At 38.7% G+C, this 16506-nt stretch overlaps 1 protein-coding gene and 1 pseudogene across 2 annotated transcripts in view; one reads left to right on the forward strand and one right to left on the reverse strand.

Annotated features, from left to right (window-relative positions):
* The window catches only part of DPP10 (dipeptidyl-peptidase 10 (non-functional)), an 814904-nt gene that overhangs the window by 369433 nt on the left and 428965 nt on the right, over window positions 1-16506 (forward strand). The window lies entirely within an intron of this gene.
* The window catches only part of LOC105003809, a 10463-nt pseudogene continuing 5370 nt past the window's right edge, over window positions 11414-16506 (reverse strand).

The raw sequence follows: 16506 nt of genomic DNA on the forward strand, positions 1-16506 counted from the left end.
GGATGTCTGGCTCTAGGTCAGTGATCACACCATCATGATCATCTGGGTTGTGAAGATCTTTTTTGTACAGTTCTTCTGTGTATTCTTGCCACCTCTTCTTAATATCTTCTGCTTCTGTTAGGTCCATACCATTTCTGTCCTGTATCGAGCCCATCTTTGCATGAAATGTTCCTTTGGTATCTCTAATTTTCTTGAAGAGATCCCTAGTCTTTCCCATTCTGTTGTTTTCCTCTATTTCTTTGCATTGATCACTGAAGAAGGCTTTCTTTTCTCTTCTTGCTATTCTTTGGAACTCTGCATTCCGATATTTATATCTTTCCTTTTCTCCTTTGCTTTTCGCTTCTTTTCTTTTCACAGCTATTTGTAAGGCCTCCCAGACAGCCATTTTGCTTTTTTGCATTTTTTTTTCCATGGGGATGGTCTTGATCCCTGTCTCCTGTATAATGTCACGAACTTCATTCCATAGTTCATGAGGCACTCTATCTATCAGATCTAGGCCCTTAAATCTATTTCTCACTTCCACTGTATAATCATAAGGGATTTGATTTAGGTCATACCTGAATGGTCTAGTAGTAGTATTTATTTATTTTTTTGTTTTGTTTTTCAGTAAAACTTAAAACTTAGTGACTAAAAGTGATCTTTTTGGAGTAGTTGAGATGTTCTGTATCTCAGTTGTGATGGTAGTTGGCTGTTGTTCAGTCACTAAGTCGTGTCCAAACTTTGTGACCCCATAGACTGCAATATACCAGACTTCCCTATCCTTAACTGTCTCCCAGAATTTGCTTAGATTCATGTCCATTGAGGCAATGATGCCATCCAACCATCTTATTCTCTGTCACCACCTTCTTCTGCCTTCAATACTTCCTAGCATTAGGGCCTTTTCCAATGAGTCAGCTCTTCACATCAAGTAGCCAAAGTATTGGAGCTTCAGTTTCAGCATCAGTCCTTCCAATGGATATTCAGGGTTGATTTCTTTTAGTATTGACTAGTTTGATCTCCTGGCAGTCCATGGAACTCTCAAGAATCTTCCCCAGTACCACAATTTGAAACCATCAATTCTTCAGCTCTCAGTCTTCTTTATAGTCCAACTCTCACATCCTATATGTATACTGGAAAAACCATAGCTTTGACTCTGTGTACCTTTGACTGCAAAGTGATGTCTCTGCTTTTTAATATGATGTCTAAGTTTATCATAGTTTTTCTTCAGGGATCAAGCATCTTTTTAATTTCATGGTTGCAGTCACTGTCAGAAGTAACTTTGGAGCCCAAGAAAATAAAGTCTGTCACTCTTTGTACTTTTTCTCCATCTTTTTGCCATGAAGTGAAGGGACCAGATGGCATGAACTTAGCTGTTTAAATATTGAATTTTAAGCCAGTTTTTTCACTCTCTTCTTTGACCTTCATCAGGAGACTCTTTAGTTCCTCTTTGCTTTCTGCCATTAGAGTGGTATCATCTGTATATCTGACATTGTTGATATTTATCCCAGCAATTCAATTCCAGCTTGTAAGTCATCCAGCCCAGCACGTTGCATGATGTACTCTGCATGTAAGTTAAATAAGGAAGGTGACAATATACAGCCTTGATGTACTTCTTTCCCAATTTTGAAACAGTCCGTTGTTCTATGTCCATTTCTAACTGTTTCTTCTTGACCTGCATACAGGTTTTGCAGGAGGCAGATAAGGTGGTCTGGTATTCTCATCTCTTTAAGAATTTTCCACAATTTATTGTGATCCAAGCAATCAAAGGCTTTAGCATACTCAGTGAAGCAGAAGTGGATATTTTTTCCTGGAATTTCCTTGCTTATTCTATGAACCAACATACATTGGCAATTTGATCTCTGGTTCCTCTGCCTTTTCTAAAACCAGCTTGTACATCTGCAAGTTCTTGGTTTATAATGTTGAAGTGTAGCTTGAAATATTTTGAGCATTACCTTGTTAGCATGTGAAATGATGGTAGTCAGTCAGTCAGTTCAGTCGCTCAGTTGTGTCCAACTCTTTACAACCCCATGAACCACAGCACTTCAGGCCTCCCTGTCCCTCACCAACTCCCGGAGTTTACCCAAACTCATATCCATTGAGTCGGTGATGCCATCCAACCATCTCATCCTCTGTCGTCCCCTTCTCCTCCTGTCCTCAATCTTTCCCAGGATCAGGGTCTTTTCAAATGAGTCAGCCCTTTGCATCAGGTGGCAAAGTATTGGCATTTCAGCTTCAACATCAGTCCTTCCAATGTAGTATATACCTATTATATATATATTTGTTAAAACTTATTGACCTAGGCTGTTAAAGTGGGTGAATTTCATTATATATAGATTACGTCCAAAGAAAGCCTATTTCAAAAGTTGTAACTTACCTTTCTCTTTCTCACTGATGTGATAGAAATTCTATGTATTATTTGCTTTGAGTAGAGGTATTGCAATAAAGAATATGCAATGCTTCTTTGTGCACCAAGAGATTATGTTCCTTTTGTCTTGATACTCTATTGACCATAGAGTCATTTTCAATCTCACTCCCTGAAATGAAAGTGTTAGTCGCCCAGTCATGTCTAATTCTTTGACCATGGACTATAGACCACCAGGCTCCTCTGTCCATGGAATCCTCCAGGCAAGAATACTGGAGGGGTTGCAATTCCCTTCTTCAGGTGATGTTCCCAACCCAGGAATCAAACTCAGGTCTCCTGCATTGCAGACGGATTCTTTACCATCTGGGCCACAGGAGAAGCCCTCCTCCTCAGCAAACTTCCTTCCCTCTTTCAACTACATAAACAAAAATATACTTTGATAAAGAAATGCCCTTTCCTGTTGGCCTCTCAAACTGCATGGTACTTCAGGATTATTTTTTTTTTTAAGCATTATATCTTTCTAGTACTGGAGAAGAGAGGAAAATAGCACCAATATGCTACTGGAGAAGAGTGGAAGAAATAGCTCCAGGACAAATGAAGAAGCTGAGGCAAAGTGGAAGCCACACCCAGGTATAGATGTGTCTTGTGGTAAAGTCCAATGCTATAAAGAACAGTACTGCATAAGAATGTGCAATGTTAGGTCCATGAATCAAGCTAAATTGGAATTGGTCAAACAGAGGATGGCAAGAATGAACATCAACTTTTTAGGAATCAGTGAACTAAAATCACTGGAATGGGCAAATGTAATTCACATGAACATTGTATCTACTATTGTGGGCAAGAATCCCTTACAAGAAATGCAGTAGCCCTTGTAGTCAACAAGAGTCCAAAATGCTGTACTTAGGTACAATCTCACAAATGACGGAATGATCTCTATTCATTTCCAAGGCAAACCATTCAATATCACAGTAATTCAAAACCATGCCCCAGCTACTAATGCTGAGGAAGGTGAAGTTGAATGGTTCTATGAAGACCTATAAAACTTTCTAGAACTAACACCAAAAAAAAAAGATGTCCTTTTCATCATAAGGGACTGGAATGCAAAAGTAGGAAGTCAAGAGACACCTGGAGTAACAGGCAAGTTTGGCCTTGCAGTACAAAAGGAAGCAGGACAAAGTCTAACATAATTTTGCCAAGCAAACATGCTGGTCATAGCAAACACCCTCTTCCAACTGCACAAGAGACAACTCTAAACATGGACATCACCAATGGTCAATACCCAAATCAGATTGACTGTATTCTTTGCAGAACAAGATGGAAAAGCTCTACACAGACAGCAAAAACAAGACTGGAAGTTGACTGTGGCTCAGATCATGAATTCCTTATTGCCAAATTCAGACTTAAGGAAGGTAGGGAAGACCACTAGGTCATTCAGGTATGGCCTAAATCAAATCCCTTACAATTATACAGTCTAGTGACAAATAGATTCAAGGAATTAGATTTGATAAGAGTCCCTTAAGAACTATGGGTGGAGGTTCGTGATATTGTACAGGAGACAGGGATCAAGACCATGCCCAAGAAATATAAATGCAGAAAGGCAAAATGGCAGTCCAAGGGGGCTTTACAAATAGCCAAGCAAAGAACAGAAGCAAAAGAAAAAGGGAAACGGAAAGATATACCCATTTGAATGCAGAGTTCCAAAGAAGAGCAAAGAGATAAGAAAGCCTTCCTCAATGATCAATGCAAAGAAATAGAGGAAAACAGTAGAATTGGAAAGACTAGAAATCTCTTCAAGAAAATTAGATACCAAGGGAACATATCATGCAAATATGGGCACAATAAAGGACAGAAATGAAATGGACCTAACAGAAGCAGAAGATATTAAGAAGCGGTGGCAAGAACACACAGAAGAACTATACAATAAAGATCTTAATGAGGCAGATAACCACAATGGTGTGATCACTCACTGAGAGCAGACATTCTAGGGTATGAAGTCAAGTGGACCTTAGGAAGCATAACTATGAACAAAGCTAGTGGAGGTGTGGAATTCCAGCTGAGCTATTTCAAGTCCTAAAAGATGATGCTCTTAACCTGCTACATTCAATTTGCCAGCAAATATGGAAAACTCAGCAGTGGCTGCTTGACTTGAAAAGATCAGTTTTCATACCAATCCCAAAGAAGGGCAGTGTCAAAGACTGTTCAAACTACCACAAAATTGCATACATTTCACATGCTAGTAAAGTAATGCTCAAAATTCTCCAAGCCAGGCTTTAACAGTATGTGAACTTAGGACTCCTAGATGTTTAAGCTGGATTTAGAAAAGGCAGAGGTACCAGAGATCAAATTGCCAACATCCATTGGATCATAGGAAAAGCAAGAGAATTCCAGATTTACTTCTGGTTCAATGACTATGTTAAAACCTTTAACTGGGTGGGTCACAACAAACTGGAAAATTCTCAAGGAGGTGGGAATACCAGACTACCAACCTGCCTCCTGTGAAACCTGTATGCACATCAAAAAGCAACAGTTAGAACCAGATATAGAATAACAGACTGGTTCAAAATTGGGAAAGGATTTCATCAAGGCTATATATTGTCACCCTTTTTATTTAACTTATATGCAGAGTATATCATTAGAAATGCCAGACTGGATGAAGCACAAGCTGGAATCAAGATTGCAGGCAGAAATATCAGTAACCTCAGATATGCATGTGACAACACCCTATGGCAGAAAGCAAGGAGGAACTAAAAAGCCTCTTGATTAAGGTGAAAGAGGAAAATGAAAAATCTGACTTAAAACTCAACATTAAAAAAACAAAGATCATGGCATCCGGTCCCATCACTTCATGGCAAATAGATGGGGAAACAATAGAAACAGTGAGCGATTTTATTTTCTTGGGGTCCAAAATCACTGCAGATGGTGACTGCAGCCGTGAATTTAAAAGATGCTTGCTCCTTGGAAGAAAAGCTATGACCAACCTAGACAGCATATTAAAAAGCAGAGACATCACTTTGCCGACAAATGTCCATCTAGTCAAAGCTGTGGTTTTTCTGGTAGGCATGTACAGATATGACAGTTGGACCATAAAGAAGGCTGAGCACTGAAGAATTGATGTATTTCATCTGTGGTGTTGGAGATAACTCTTGAGAATCCCTTAGATTGCAAGGAGATCAAACCAGTCAATTATAAAGTAAATCTACCCTGAATATTCATTGGAAGGACTGATGCTGAAGCTGAAGCTCAAATACTTTGGCCACCTGACTTCTTAGAAAAGACCCTGATGCTGGGAAAATTTGAAAGCAAGAGGAGAAGGGGACAACAGAGGACGAGATTGTTGGATGGTATCACCCACTCAATGGACATGAGTTTGAGTAAGCTCTTGGAGATGGCGAAGGACAGGGAATCCTGGCGTGCTGCAGTCCATGTAGTCGCAAAGTATAGGACACAACTGAGACTGAACAACATATATCTTTCAGAAATTGAATAGTATTTGGAAATTATCACCTTGTTTTATTTTACTTTTTTTCTACTAAAAAATTGATATTTTTACCATCCACAGAGACACCTCAAACCGCATGTTCAAAGTTAGGTTCAAAACTGTTCCTCACCAACTCTTTCTGCTGTTTTCCAGACTACAGCTAGATACCATCACCTGCCCATCATATAGAACTCCTCCATGATTCCCTTTTTCTGATTCCTTTCTGCACATGGCATCCAGTTTCAATCAGCTCTACCTCCTTACCACTTCTTTGTCTCATTCCCTTATAGTCATCCCCCTATTTCAACCTCAATTCAGACTTCATTCATTGTTTGCCTAGCCTACTGTTTTTTCTATGTATTCTCTTTAAGTCTTATCTCATCAGTCCATATACCTTGTGCCTATAAGTTCATCATGAACATATGAAATTATTTCTGTCTTTTTCTGATTTAATCTTCTTCTCCTGACTTCTCATTGCCTATGTCATTATAACCAAAATTTATTGGTATGACACACAAGGTCCTCCATGATAGAGGCTGTCTACCTCTTCAATACTGATTACAAAACCTTGCCATATTGAATAGTTTGGTCCTGGTATGGACTGAATATTTGTGCTCCTCCAGAATTCATATTTTGAAATCCTAACCTCCAGTGCAATGGCATTAGGAAGTGAGATCTTTGTGTTATGTCATAAGGGTGGGGCCTCATGAATGCAATTAGTGCCCTTGTAAAAATAAACAGGAGAGCTTCTCTTTATGTTTCTGTTTTTTGCCATGTAAGGCTAAACTAAGACAGCCATCTGCAAACTAGGAAGTGGCTTCTCACTATTGGTGATGGCATCTTGAACATGGATTTCCCAACTTCCAGCACTGAAAAATGTTGTTTAAGTCATGCAGACTATTGTAAAGTGTTATAGCATCTTTGCAATCTCAAAGCCATAGTAAGCTGTCTAATTCATTTGTATTGTTGTTTAACCTATTTTATGAATGGCCTTCAAGGTATATTAATTCCAGGCAGGTGGAAATAGTTACAGTGTAGACCACATTTGGAAATTATTAATATTCATCTGAAGGAGAATTTAATGTTTTCTTATCATTTGAAAAGACCCTGATGCTGGGAAATAATGAAGGCAAGGGAAGAAGGGGACAACAGAGGATGAGATGGCTAGATGGCATCACTGAGTCAATGGACATGAGTTTAAGTAAACTCCAGGAGTTGGTGTTGGGCAGGGAGGCCTGGCATGCTGCAGTCCATGGGGTTGCAAAGAGTGGGACATGACTAAGAGACTAAACTGAACTGAACTGACGAGTCATCATCTCCTGTGTAGTGCAACAACTTTCTTTATTTTGTTCCATTTGTATCTAATCTATTGCATTACCATATCATGCACTAGATTCAGCTTCCCTTTAGGCAATGCTGACTCCCTTGGTTAAACAGGCTCAGTCTGTCAGCTAGGTCCCTCTTTGGACTCTCACCATAAAATGGTATCTAGGCAAGATTTGATTTCCTAACCTCATGCTGCTGAAATAATATTCATGCATTGTATTACCCTCTGGCATCTCTGGACTCTAGTGCTTTTATCCTGTTCCCTGTGGTTTGCTTTCTCTCTGTTGATCTTAATGGTGAGCTCCTAAACTGGTGGAATCCAGACTGGCATCTCTCATCTGCATTGGATAGAAACTAGTGGTGCTCTCTTATCTACTTAGCCTGTGCTTGACTCATGATGGTTTACAGAATCCCTGAATCACGATCTGAATCAGCCTCCATCAGGTCATCACTGTTTAATCTCCAGGCTACTTTGCATGTCCAGTTCTATTCACATTGCTCTCAAATGAGTCAGATGATACTCTGTGACTCCTCTCATTAACCAGAATGATGTGATCAGAACAGGACCAATCATAATGTCTTTGGGGCCAGAGCAAGAATAGAAAGGGAAATGCTTTTTCACAATAAATATTTAATTCATAAGTCATGCTGTTGGATTGTTAAATAAAATGTAGTTCAATCTGTTACCTTAACAAATGTGTGGCCCTGACTATCTGGGAAGTTACATTTGAATTGAGAATTATATGATTCTGGGCTCCTCTTGTGGCTCAGCTGGTAAAGAATCCACCTGCAATGTGAGAGACCTGAGTTCAATCTCTGGGTTTGGAACATCCCCTGGAGAAGGGAACGGCTCCCGACTCCAGTATTCTGGCCTGGAGAATTCCAAGGGGTCACAAAGAGTTGGACATGACTGAGAAATGTTCACTTTGTGACTCTTTAGATTTCTGAATCAAAGCTCAGTGGCACAGGAGAACCAGAACCTGGGATCTGTCACATGGCCAACCTATCATCTTAGTGCCTTTAGAGCCTCAGACAAGCATGTGGATACCCCAGCCTGCATGGGGAGAATGTTCACACTCTTCTGGAAACAACTATTTGTCCCCTACTATTTGTCAGTCTCAGCAGTGTCCACCTAGGTGGTTTAATCTATTCTAAAGGAGGAAAGACCCAAGGAATGAACTCTCCTAGGCTCTGGAACAAGGATCCAGTAAAACTTTCTTACAGTCCTGGGCAGGTATGGACTGCACATGGGTATATTACCAATGGATAACTATGGTACACCCTTGGCCATGGAATCCTTGCCCCATGAGTAGGAGTTTGGCTAGAAGGGGGATAGAGTAGCCTAGAGAGTACAGGGGTTAAAGTTGCCTTCATCTATGTGCAGTGTTGATCCATGCACAGTAGTTATCACAATCTCAAGAGGAACAGGTATGTGCTCCTGTGCACCACCTTTATTAAGTACTCTGTTGTCTTCTCTTTAACCATTCTGTGCTCTGGTTATCCTTTACTTGTTCTCAAGAGGACAAGTCACCAATGTAATCTACCAATGTAATCTACAATATGTTTTGGGGTCCATCTTAAAGGAGAAAAGGTTCAAGGAATCTTAAACAAGGAATAGGTATTATTTAATATTCACTGTATCTTTTCTCTGTCATGCGTGTAAAAATTGCACGTGACTCTTTCTAGGTTGAAGTAACATGTATTCATAAATTCAGCAGTTAACTTCTTTAGCTTTGCCAATAGCTCTGTTGATTATTTCTTTAAATAGTATGCTTATCTTATTGTGAAATGTGAACTTTGCAGTAAATCTATATATTAAAATGTGACTAAAAATGAGAACAGATAAAGGAAGTGGGAATGCTACATTTTGAAGGATCTAGTATATTTTTCACACCAAGGGGAACAAAAGTTATTGAAATCAATTGTCCTGTGGCAAAATGTTATTACAGAATGTAAAGGTTAATGACAATAGTTGAATATTCTTGCTCAAGTATGGTAAATTATGTTTTAGGATTTGAGGAAATGCTAAATATATTGAAATAGGAAGTGAGAAATAATAAGTGCAACATTTTTATTATTTAGTTGATATATCTATAGGTTTTGAGTTTGCCTTGAACCAAACACTATGGTTCCCCCATTAGTTTACTTTCTTATTTGCTTTGCTTCTTAAGACACTGATGCCAAATTCCGTTATTGGTAACCATGATTAACCTTATTTTTAAACAATTCACCTTTACTATTTATGTGAAGACTAATTTAAAAGTATGAAAAACATTGTTTGTCATCCATATCAACAAAGTGTTCATTTCCAAATCCCCAATTTAATTATTTTCTTCCTTTAAAAAAAAAGAGTAGACCCATGCATTACAAACTGTGTGGAAATAACAGTCCACGCAGATCTTTATTTATCAGGAAATTTTAAGTTTCTTTAAAATGCATTTTGTATTGTTTAAGATGGGAATTATAATGTGATGTTCCTGAACTTTTAAAATCATGAAACCCATAATTTGGAGTACCAGGTAACATTTTACGGAAGCTAGTATTCTTGAAAATAGAGACTGATATGTTTGGTGGAAACTTCTTACAAACAACATGTCTAGGAATATGAATAATCCCCAAATGATATTAGAAACCTACACTTAATTGATGTATCAATAATAATTTATTTCAGTTTTTGAAGATTGTTGCCAAAACTTCTTACTTATGAAAATGTCCTCTAATAAACCTAATGTAGTCCTATCTGTAGTGTTAATAATTTACAGTAAAATTAAAATTTGAGATGATAGAATAATATAAATAGTATTACATTTGTGAAAAACTGAAAAGGCTATCTATTAAAACTTTAGTTTTTTAAAATCTGACTTTTTAATTATTTGTATAATTAGTAATTTACATGACTCTTGAAACATTATGATACAGCACTAAAACATAGAGATTTTTGTCTAGATATTGAACTAGAAATCTAGTCCAGTGTTGGTTTCTTCACTAAGTATCAGTGTGACTAAGGGCAGGTTAGTGCATCTCTCCAGATTCTAAAATGGTGATAGCATTATCCTCCTAAAAAAGGCTGAGATATTAAAGAAATGACATATATATGGAAAGTACCTGGCCTATAGTGGGAATATTGATTACAATTAACCTCTCTTCTCCATATATTTTCTTAAATTTCAATTATTATCCTGAGGAGGTATCTAGCTTTCATATAAAAGGTTAAAATTTCCTCAGAAACTTGGAAAACCTAGGGGAAATTTAGTATAATGTTAAAGAAGAAAAGCAGAAGTATAGACAGCATTGGTAACAATGAAGAGAAAGCATAATACATACATGCTCAGTCACACATGTGCATAATATGCCCACACAATGCACAAACTAAATCCCACATGAAATAACTCATTCAAAAATCAGCAGGGAATAGACTCTAAAACTTGCTCTTATGTTAGGATATATTGAACTGAACTGCTGCATTTTAATACGGCAAACTGAGGGACAGATGACATTTTTAATGAAAAGTTTTATGTCAATGTGAGAATAATGATATTTGAAGTGTTGACTTTTGGCTTCTTAGTAAGGATCATTATATAGAACAATTTGTACCCCAGCAAAGCATTGTGAAACAGAAATTATCACCCTTAGCAGTCAGGAGAGATTACAAATATAAACTGAGATAACAGAGTCAGGGCCTTGTTTGAATGCTATGTTCCAGGTTTGCTAAATGGATGTTGGAAGAATTTGGGAAAAAAAGGAGAATCAAGAAAATTATGTAAAGAAAAGTGAAATATAAATGTATGTCTTTTAAAAAATAATTAGAAAACAGTAAGGAAAGACTAACTTTACTTTCAAATTAAAATTATTCTAAAATAAGGTTTTTTGTGCTTGTTTTTTTTTTTTTTTTAAAGAGCAATTGCCAGGAGTTTTTTTTTTTTTTTTTTTTTTATTGTTGGTCTAACAGAACAAAACCAGGCAGAGAAGTCCCCAAGGAAACACTTAAACACTTCATTGCTGTTTGCCATTTGGTCCTTCATCTTCTAAGCTCTTACTGTATATCCTTTTAAAGATTTAAAACATTTATTTCAATCACAAATGCAATCTAAGTGTGAATAAATAAGTGTATTATCTTTTAAGACCTCCCCCCTTCATGTTCCTTTAAAGAGAAGAGGTGCTAAATGTCTCTTCATAGCCTATTTGGCCATAGTTTTCCCACCTGTGGTTTTAAAAATAGATCTGAAGTCTTTTCCTCATTTCATTAAAGAAATCCTGGGAAAGAAGTCCTATTGATACTGTTGATAGTCTCCAAAATGTAAAGATAGTAACTGGGCTGAAGGCAACTCGGATGGGCCTTCAGCTAACAGAGCATCATTAGGAAGTGGTGCAGAGGCAAATCTTATCAACAAGATACCAGCTCCTTCCACTAAAGCCAGAAGAATGGCACCCATTGCTGCTGACCCAACCATGGCTACTGGTACCTTTCTTGCTGCCATCATGGTTCTTGTGAAAGCATCACTCTTGATGGAGTTCTAGGGATCTTCTTTCTCTCTGACTTGAACCATATTATAATCATTCATGGAAAGCAGACCTCTCCCAACTGCAAAGCTATGTCCAACTGCAGAGCCCTGGTTTTAATAGCTGTCAAACTGCTTCCTAGCCTGTGCTTTACTCCCAGCAGAGAATTGTGAAAACCTTTGCTTTCTTGAAGGATACCACCATCTATGCTTCTCATCTTGAAGTCCCCACTGCAGTCATCCATGATTCTCTAGGGGCAGGGCGGGCCTGCATACTCTTTTATCTTGACTTCGTGGCTAAATAAGTTTTTAAATTCAGTTTAATCTAGGGACATTGTTGATTAAATTTTAGATAACAGTTTGGTATCTGATTGAGATAATGAGAACACAAGACAGATTTACTGATCTCTATTTTGTACTGTGTGAATTTAGAGTATAGTCAATTTAAAGGTCTGCTAGTTAGAAAGTGCTGCCTCTCTATTACTACAATCAAAACCTTTTGGACTTTAATTTTATCTTTGTTTAAAGAATTAAGATCCTTTTAAAAGTTGTTAAATCACAGAATGGAATTATTTTTAAAGAAAAGTTAACTCCTTTAGGTTTTACTTAAAAGATAGATTCTTAAACTCTTAGATATCAGTTAAGATCTGTATATTTTATTGAATATACATGCGTTGGATTAATTAAATTTAAAATGAGACAAATCTAGATTGAAGGGAAAGATACCTCAGTAAGTAGAATTGTTGCAACCTAGTGTCTACTTTTTGGAGAAGGAAATGGCAACCCACTCCAGTATTCTTGCCTATAGAATCCCAGGGATGGGGGAGCCTGGTGGGCTGTCGTCTATGGGGTTGCACAGAGTCGGACACGACTGAAGCGACTTAGCAGCAGCAGCAGCAGTGTATACTTTATGGCTTCCCTGGTGGCTCAGTGGTAAGACTCTGCCTGCCAATGCGGGAGACATGGGTTTGATTCCTGGGTCAGGAAGATCCCCTGGAAAAGGAAATGGCAAGCTACTCCAGTGTTCTTGCCTGGAACATCTCATGGAGAGAAGAGCCTGTTGGGCTGCAGTCCATGGAGTGCAAAAGAGTCAGATATGACTTAGTGACTAAACAACAACAAACAAGTCTGTACTTTAATTGGGAATTTTCAAAATACAAAATATTTATCACTGCAGCAAGCAAACAAAATCCTTATTTATACAAGTCCTCTTTTCTAAAGAATTTTGAATTTGAATGTCTACTCACAACAAAAAGAGAGGCTTTGCCTTTTGTCCTTTGATATAATGTGGTTATTAGATGTTTGATTTTAAAACATTATAGAAGAATCTTTTGGGGGCAGACATGTTGGTAAATCTGTTTCTGTAGCCAAGAATATGAATAAATCCCAAGCTCTCATCTTGGTGAACTTCATTTATCATCCTGTCACTGCACCATCTTTTTACAGTTTCATCCTGGACCAAGATTTCATGGCACAGAATAATATTCTGGGCATCAAACCATAGCATATGAACAAGTGGATGGCCCAAATGTTTGAAAGCGTAAATGTGCCTCTCTCACTGGGCACTGGTTGAGAGGGTTGAAGCCCATTAGTTGTAATTGCCGTTCAGACTAGAAGAAGAAACTGTGTCCAGATGAGAAAAAATTTCAATGTTTGTGTGGATTTGGATTTTAATAGCGTCTGTCACATTCCATCACTGTTTACTTGAGTATTTCCCCAATCTGCTCTTCCAGCACTGCATTTCTGCATGCTTCTTTACAGCACTCATTGTTTTCAAAATGTGGTGTGCCATTCTCTCCTTTCCAGTCCAGTAATTATGTTTGCAATTTAATATTAATAAATGGTCAGTAAAAATATAGATCCCTACAAGCTTAAGTTCTGAAATAATATTGATGATTTAGTGTAATATTTGCTCTATGATCCCATGGACTATAGCCAGTCAGGCTCCTCTGTCCATGGAATTCTCCAGGCAAGAATATGGGAGTATTTCCTTCTCCAGGGCATCTTCCCGACCCAGGGATTGAACTGGGGTCTCTTGCATTGCAGACAGATTCTTTACCATCTGAACCACCAGAGAAGTCCAATATTTATTTACTTTTACATTTTATTTACTTCTAATTTTTTCTTTCCTTTTTGTTCTCACTCATCTGAAGGTGCATCTCAGTCTTAGTTAAAATTTTATTCTTTTCAAAATTAAATATTGGGAATTCTCTGGTGATCCAGTGGTTATCACGCTGCACTTTCACTGCCATGGAGCTGGGTTTGATCCCTGGTTAGGGCCTCCCTGGTAGCTCAGCTGGCAAAGAATCCACCTGCAATGTGGGAGACCTGGGTTCAGTCCCTGGGTTGGGAAGATCCCCTGGAGAAGGGAAAGGCTACCCACTCCAGTATTCTGGCCTGGAGAAACCCATTGACTATATAGTCCATGGGGTCGCAAAGAGTCAGACACGACTAAGCGACTTTCACTTTCCACTTTTCCTCAGGGAACTAAGATCTCACAAGCGTATGATGTGGCCAAAAAACAAACAAACAAATAAAAAGCCCCTAATTAATGTTGATTGTGTTGTTTAATTTCTAAACCCAAAGGAGCCTAAAGTATAAACTTTTTGCATAAAGAAAATACATGGAAGGAAGTTTGTAGTGTTGAGCCATGCTGCTGCTGCTGCTAAATCACTTCAATCGTGTCCAACTCTGCGCGACCCCATTGACGGCAGCCCAACAGGTTCCCCCGTCCCTGGGATTCTCCAGGCAAGAACACTGGAGTGGGTTGCCATTTCCTTCTCCAATGCATGAAAGTGAAAAGTGAAAGTGAAGTCGCTTAGTCGTGTCTGACTCTTAGCGACCCCATGGGCTGCATGCAGCCCACCAGGCTCCTCCGTCCATGAGATTTTCCAGGCAGGAGTACTGGTTGAACCATGAGAGAGTAATAAATATGGTCTGTCAATGACACTGTTCAGAACACTATTGTCTTGGGAGGAAGAGCATGCCTTACATAAGGCAAAGCTGCTGGTCTTCCAGTGGCACATTCAACACTGAGATAGGGTGTATCAAAGAGGTAGAGTACAGCAGACTTTGAGAAGTATGTTAATAACACACTATGGAGAAATATTTAGGGTGGGTACCAACTGTGAGACTGGGATGTGTACTTTGGTACTGTCCTTGAATGTTGGCACAGCTGTGCTGTTTGTATCTAGCTGTTTAAGACATTGAAGACAAACCAGGGAATCTTACTAGGGAAGGAAACAAAGGATGCAGATCAAAGTTAAAAAAATGATTTCAGGTATTAGTGCTGGTTGCTTATAGTTATGGGTTATTCTATCACCAATTTAGAATATACTACCAGTACTTTGGCCACCTCATGCAAAGAGTTGACTCATTGGAAAAGACTCTGATGCTGGGAGGGATTGGGGGCAGGAGGAAAAGGGGACGACAGAGGATGAGATGGTCGGATGGCATCACCGACTCGATATATGTGAGTTTGAGTGAACTCCGGGAGATGGTGATGGACAGGGAGGCCTGATGTGCTGCAATTCATGGGGTCGCAAAGAGTTAGACACGACTGAGCGACTGAACTGGACTGATACATACATATATATATATATATATTTGTTCATTTCACTTTTTATAATGTTATATCAATATATTAGTCTACCATTATTCCTCCCAGAGCAGTCTCCTTTCTTACTACTTTACTGTTCTTATGACATATCACTGTGACTATTGTTAATTAATTAATTAAATAAGGAAGTCCTTAGACTAAAGTGGCTCTAATGTTTTGGATGCCTACTAAGCAAACCAGAGCCTAAGCCAGAATCAATGCACCAAAATCCATAAAAACAAAACTAAAGAACAACTGACCACAAACTGCCTGCTAGGATTTTCCAAATAAGTCAACTGCTTAAGCTATAGACAATCAAATAATAGATTTGTTTTTCTTCTCTGTCTTCTCTATTAAAATAGTTTCCCTAACTTCTGTCAGCAAGGAGCTCCTAAGCATTTTTGGTCTGACATTGTCCAATTTGAGTTGACCCTTAAACAGACATTTGGAAAAAAAAAATAATGTGCTTCAGTTCAGTTCAATCGCTCAGTCGTGTCTGACTCTTTGCCACCCCATGAATCGCAGCACGTCAGGCCTCCCTGTCCATCACCATCTCCCGGATTTCACTCAAACTCATGTCCATCGAGTTGGTGAGGGCATTCAGCCATCTCATCCTCTGTCATCCCCTTCTCCTCCTGCTCCCAATCCCTCCCACCATCAGAGTCTTTTCCAATGAGTCAACTCTTAGCATGAGGTGGCCAAAGTACTGGAGTTTCAGCTTTAGTATCATTCCTTCCAAAGGACACCCAGGGCTGATCTCCTTTAGAATGGACTGGTTGGATCTCCTTGCAGTCCAAGGGACTCTCAAGAGTCTTTCCCAACACCACAGTTCAAAAGCATCAATTCTTCAGTGCTCAGCTTTCTTCACAGTCCAACTCTTGCATCCATACATGACCACTGGAAAAACCATAGCCTTGACTAGATGAACCTTTGTTGGCAAAGTAATGTCTCTGCTTTTGAATATGCTATCTAGGTTGGTCATAACTTTCCTTCCAAGGAGTAAGCATCTTTTAATTTCATGGCTGCACTCACCATCTGCAGTGATTTTGGAGCCCCCAAAAATAAAGTCTGACACTGTTTCCACTGTTTCCCCATCTATTTCCCATGAAGTGATGGGACCGGATGCCATGACCTTCATTTTCTGAATGTTGAACTTTAAGCCAACTTTTTCACTCTCCTCTTTCACTTTCATCAAGGGGCTCTTTAGTTCCTCTTCACTTTCTGCCATAAGGGTGGTGTCATCTGCATATCTGAGGTTATTGAT

This window comes from Bison bison, unplaced genomic scaffold (genome assembly GCF_000754665.1).
Source record: "Bison bison bison isolate TAMUID 2011002044 unplaced genomic scaffold, Bison_UMD1.0 scf7180017864471, whole genome shotgun sequence".
NCBI lineage: Eukaryota > Metazoa > Chordata > Mammalia > Artiodactyla > Bovidae > Bison > Bison bison.